Source organism: Austrofundulus limnaeus, unplaced genomic scaffold (assembly GCF_001266775.1).
Source record: "Austrofundulus limnaeus strain Quisiro unplaced genomic scaffold, Austrofundulus_limnaeus-1.0 Scaffold254, whole genome shotgun sequence".
NCBI lineage: Eukaryota > Metazoa > Chordata > Actinopteri > Cyprinodontiformes > Rivulidae > Austrofundulus > Austrofundulus limnaeus.
In genome coordinates, this window is record NW_013952656.1 from 69,109 (window position 1) to 75,405 (window position 6,297).

The 6,297-nt window shown below is 38.4% G+C and overlaps 1 protein-coding gene across 3 annotated transcripts in view; it reads left to right on the plus strand.

The window, feature by feature from the left end:
- Positions 1–6,297, plus strand: part of fibcd1b (fibrinogen C domain containing 1b) — a 215,264-nt gene that overhangs the window by 14,990 nt on the left and 193,977 nt on the right. The window lies entirely within an intron of this gene.

A 6,297-nucleotide genomic window follows, 5' to 3' on the forward strand; every position in this document is an offset into this window, starting at 1 on the left:
GATGCGCAAAATGTAGCATCCATGCTAGCTCTGTAAACAAACAAGCGGCTGATAAGACGTCACATCTTTTAATGCGCATACGTGTCACATCAGTGCTGTGTAGCGTTCACACAGGGGTCTGATGCAGGTCACATTTAAAATGTAATGTGAACGTTCACACAAAAAGATCGGATTTTTTCAGAAAATCGGAACTGAGCATTAAGACCTGCAGTGTGAACGTAGCCCATAGTCAGTCAAGAGTTGTAAATACTAATGCATTCAACCACAAAGTCTAAAAAGTCTTTCAGTGATGAGTTTTGCATCTGACTAATAATGCAAATCAAAATTAAATAGAGAATTGATTACACTTTTAAAATCCAGTACATAATTTATGACAAAAAAAAGTTTAATCAAGCAGTCACTGTAGTCTGGCCGTCGAATGGGGAGTAGTGAAATCAAATTTGACGTGAGAAAAATAGATGGGAATGAGATCTCAACATAAACCACTTAAACACACAATCCCACTGAAAACTGCTGGAATATAGAGAATGCCTGGCAGCGAGCCTCAGCTGACTTTAAAATAGTGATGCTAATGTGCGGCATCTGTTCCTCTGCTAGAACAGAGGGACACTTTTCATTGTGTGTTGATCTGCCAAAGCTTGTGAGACTGAAATGCTTGGCTCTGTAAGTCTGTCTTATGATTTTAGTCTTTCCAGAATCACATCATTGCATCTCCTTTGAGCCAAATGGACTCATTTCTAAAGTAAACTGGCTTCATATATTTACCTGCTCATGACTGGCTTAGGCTGACAGAGAAAACATAATAGCGTCATTAGGGGCCGTGCACCATCACATGCCTCAAGGGTAATGGCATCGTTAATTGACTCCAAGGATAAAGTCAAGAAACCTTTAGGTCATTTTCTGAAGCTGATTTATGATCTGGGTTGTAAATTTTACTGCTTTTTTCCCCTTTCATCATCACAAATTTTACACCAAGTGCTTTTGGAGCTCATTTTTATTTAGGACCTAGTGGGTGGTTGTGATGAGCTGGATAAAAAAATAAATAAAATAAAATAAAAAAGCTCATAATAAATCACCACCTCCTGCCCACACCCCCCTATTTTTTATCTGATACAACAGTCATTACAACACATACCCACTCTGGAACCTGTAAAAGTGCAAACTTAGCAGTTTAGAAACAAAAAGCTTAAAAATCAAACTACCACAGGTTTAAGGCTTCCTATATGTTGTGTGTGTGTGTGTGGGGTGGCTGTGGCAGAGTGGTTAGGGGAGTCGTCCTGTAGCGGGTGGGTTGCCGACTCGATCCCCCATTTCATTCATCCCAATTAATGTGTCATTAGGCAAGACACTGCACTTGCTCTGCCTACTGATGGTGGTCAGAGCAGTGGCCACCACTGGTAGCACTGGTGCATGGCAGCTCAGCTTTTGTCAGCATGCCCCAGGACAGCTGTGGCTAAATAGCAGCTTACCAAGCATATTTTAGTGGCCTAAAAAACGTTATAGAAGTTTGACTCATTTATATAAGTTTTGCTTATGTAAAAAAAACAACATTTAGATTGCTTAAGACTATCATTCAGTAATGTTTGCCGCTTTTATCATTTATTTATTACTTTTATCATTTACATAAACACACATTTAAGAAAGTATGAAAGGTTTGTCTGAAGGCCCAGTCACACTAACATTTTAGATAACTTATGAACTTTTTGTTAAGACTACCATATCATCTATATATTTGATCTAAATTTTAATATTGCAGTATACAGTATATAGGTTCAAAAGAGGCTTACAGCAGTTTTTTTTTCATTCTATCTTCAGCTTAGACATTTTTAGTGTTGGACAACATTTAAAAGAGACTTCCAGTTGACCTTTTTATTCCACCTCCAGCATATGCCAGCATATTGGACAAAAGTTTTATAGGTTGGCATAACTTCTCTGAAATGTTATAGTGTGATGGGGACTTCATAAAATTCACCTCTGAGACTTACATAGCAAAATTTCAATTGTTTTTAGGTGTGATCATTGAAATGAGAATAAAACCCCAAACAAATTGTTAAATGAGAAGCATGAGAAATGTTCTAGAAAAGAGGGAAAAAGTGACACAAGACATAAAATATATTGAGAACTGGGCAACGAGATAGAGGGACAGCAGGAGGTGCAGAGTTGTATTTATTGCTACCAACTTATTAAACAGTCATGACAACTCATGGCTAATATATTAACAGACTTATCCACTAGCATCCATTATTTATTCATCATCAAAAATTCAGTCTGGCAGATTGTGTGCCATTATTCAGATGTGCTGGAGGGAAGTGGCACATTTGAATAAATGAGGGTTTTAGGCCTGACTCCCATAGCATCTTGTTATTTCAGAACAGTCTCTTTAAATGATTCAAAGACTGAAACAGTTTGAAAATGTGGACGATTGATTGCTCCCTTGGAAAAAAATAAAATAAAAATCTCTTGGCTCACTTTTTCAATTTTGGTTTTTGTCAAACCACAGGACATGTCTTCAACAATTAAGGTATGTGTCCCTGTGTGCATTTGTAAACTTTAATGTGGCTTTTTTTTTTCTTTTGATAAAATGACTTCTTCCTGGCAGAGTGGCCTTTCAGCCCATGTCGATACAGTACTTGTTTCACTGTGGATAATGACACACTCTTACCAGCTTCGGCCAGCCTCCACCTGGGGCCTCATGTATCAACAGTGCATACGCACAAAAACCTTGCGTACGCCAATTTCCACGCAAAACTCCGGATGTATCAAAACTCAACTTAACGTGGAAATGTGCGCAGCCCAACGCCAACTCCTGGGCTGGTGTGCGCACATTTCTGTGGTTTTGGTTCCATTGGCGACACTTAGAGGTGATTCTGAGAAACTGTTCATGATGTGAAAATGATTATTGTTCACAGCAGACACACATGATTATTACATCCACATGGAGGCAGTTAAATAAAGGACGCGCAAAGTTGTGCCAAAAATACATTTAACAGGWACTGATTCAGCCTTACTGGAGGATATAATAAATAGTGTAACACACAGAGCATTTATACAATTATCTGATGACGAGTGGCTCATCAGCCATTTTGAGGAAAAATCATTTTTCAGTTTGGCACTGCTGCACTCTGGGAGCATGATGCAGCGAGTAGCCGCGTGCACGTGCAGCAGCAGCGATTGAACTGGGGTTCCACAGGAGCTTTCCAAAGGGAGCTGGCCGACCCATTGGGACCGTCAGTCCAGTCCACCCAAAGCTGAATCATGCCCAATGGAATCTTCTCATCCATTTGATTTAAAGGCTGAGTTATGGTCACACTCTGGAGCGCGCACCCTCACCGGCAGTGGCGGTGTTTCATACGTTTACGTTGTTGTAGATTTCTCCAAAATGACACGTGGAAGTACACTTTACAACTTGTGAAAATGCTGTAAGGAGAGCAAAAGCTTGACAGACAAACAGACTGTGCACAAAGGATATGGCGCGTGCAGCGTTTGTGTGGACTCTCCAACATCACGTCTCGTCATGTGAACTCTCTACTGAGACACAGACTTTTTTCTTAAAATCAGCCATGAAATAAACAAAGATCTATGTTCTACCAAACATTTAAGTTCCTCTGTGTTTACAGTAATGGAAATAAACTCGTGCGCTAAGTTAATAATTTCCAACTCAGAATTTATGGATAAGCCGGTTGCGCAACACAGCAGCGTGCGCGCACGCACACACACACACGCACCGATACACAATCACTCGTTCTTTGCGTGATAAACATATTTATTCCTATTTTTACTTAGGATTTTTTTCTCACTCACATTATATTTAATTCATTACTTTTATGACATTAGAAATCATTTCTGATCACGCAGGGATTAAACAAACGTGTCCTTCACACATGCAGTAAGTAATTTGCATCTGTTTAACATATGTAAATGAAGGCGTGTCAGGGGAGGTGTCTTACCTGCGCTCAGTTCCACGTTAATTGTGATGTGCAAAAGAAATGTGCGTGGATTCAGGCGTACGCACAGTTTGATACATCTGGATTTTTTTGTGCGTACTCCGTTTTCTGGATTTGACCGTACGTCACGTTTCAGTAAGAAATCCATGCAAGTCTTTGTACACGAGGCCCCAGGTCTTTTATTTTTGTTTTTGGATTAATATGTGCATTTTGCACATTTTGGACCAAAACACATTCAGCTCTGGGACACAGAATACTTAAAATTTGATAATCCTAACTGACCTATAATGGGAAAAGTTTATTCTGATTTCAGGCAATGTGTCTTTTTTATATAGGGTATGTAAACTTCTGGTTTCAACTGTATGTCATGCTGTAAATTTGATTTGATTAAAGTCGTCATGTAATGTTTAGGTTCTAACTCAGTAAATCGGCACTCGCTATCGGCAAGTACCCAAAATGAAGTACTCAGATTGAGAAATACTGGTATTAAGATACTCCTAAAGTGTGAATACCTTCTGGTTTTTAATAAAACTACATATTTCAATCCTATTCACAAATTTGTCAACATGCCAAGATTATATGTTATTCGTTGAATCCCACATTCTCTTTAGAAATGTATTTTACATCACATATTTAGAGTTGATAAAATGAGAATATTTTCATTACAGAGGTGTTTTCAAAAGAAGTGAAGACAGAATAAGTAAAAAAAAGAAGAATCCATGATCTGCTTTGTTTGGATTCGTACAGCATCTTTTACTTTAATCTTCAGTTAAACTTATTTTAAATCCCCCGCGCAGCCTCCCTCCCTCACATCTGGGAATTGAATCTGGCAGCCTCCTCACAGGCTTCTATAAAGTGCTAACATAAGAAATCAATCAGACTCACACTATTTCTACAGCCCCTCTGCTGACATTGATTTATTGCAAATGTGGTAAAGATGAAGAGAGAAACTCTTTAGCACTACGGGACATCGTGGTCAAATGGAAGTGGATGTAGAAGTGGAAGATGCAAGGGTGATGACAGGTTTTGGACGAAGGGTCAGACATTCTGGTGTGCTAACCTCTGCTGACCTTGTCCACCTTGGGGTAAAACCCTATCAGTCATCCAGCAGCAGGAAAATGATGATATTGTATTTTAGACTTTATACGGCTGTGATGTGTTTGTTGTGTGTGACATTTAGTGTCATCCTGTAGTGAGGTGGGTCTGTAATCAAAGAGATGTTCATAAAGTCCTGTCAGTAAAACTAGAAAAACTTTAAAGGAAATGCTGAATGGGGGTGCAGCTTCTGCCCAATATCTATATTTTTTTTTTACAAATTTCAGCAATGGTTCAAAACTTACTTTAGCTCCTGGCAACAGCTCATGAGGTCCAGCCTGGTCACTGCCCACCTATTTCTCTCACTCCCTGACAACACACCTAACAAAACAGGCAGACATACAGTAAATGCAGATTTTTTTTATATTTTATTTTATTGTTTTTTTAATATTTTGTTTTTTTAATGTGCCCACTGTGCTATATTAGAAGAAATGCCACATTGAAAGCTGGGAAAGTTAATCTGTTTTAATTACTTTTTTTACATCTTGGTAAAACTAAAGTAGAATCCTCAAAAAAAATAAGAAAAGAAAAAATAAATATTTTTGTCATAATTGCCTAGAAGCTTCCTTTACAAACATGTTTTGAGGCAAAATGAGGTTTTGAAAAGGCCAAACTGTTCCCACATCTGTTGCCATCATACTTTACTGTACATACACCAGATTATTGCTGTTTTTTTGTTGAACCGGTAATGTTAATTTTATTTTGTAGGTGATCTTGATTGTTACATTGTATATTTAAGGCAGCTGTATGTTAGCTACATGACTGTATCACTGTGAATGCTTACCAGTTGTCTCGTCCAGCTGATTGTGACAACGCATGTTTGCGTCGCTTTGGAGGGAGTTTCCAGGTGAGGGGGTGGAAGCTGTTGGTCTGTTAGGATTTAAAACAAACGTTTCCCTTGCATTTGGGAATACACTGCACACTGGAGCTTTAAATTTATAATTTCACCCCCAGTTTTAAAGCTATGATGAGCTTGAATACAATGAAAGGCAAGTAGTTTAGGAGGTTCTTGGGCATTTAAAGAGAAAACCCAAATCAATCCATCTTCTTTATCTGCCTTTCCTTTGACCCTTGACTTGTTGCAAGTCCATTACAAATAAAACATAATGAGTTTGTTTGCAAAAAAAAAAAAAAAAAAAAGACAGTTTGAATAGTTACATGGCTTTCAAGGATACAAAGATTTTATTGTCATACCAGCTCACACTGGAATGTTTATGACAAAATTTGGACTCAGGTCCCAGTTTAAGAAGCCTAATAA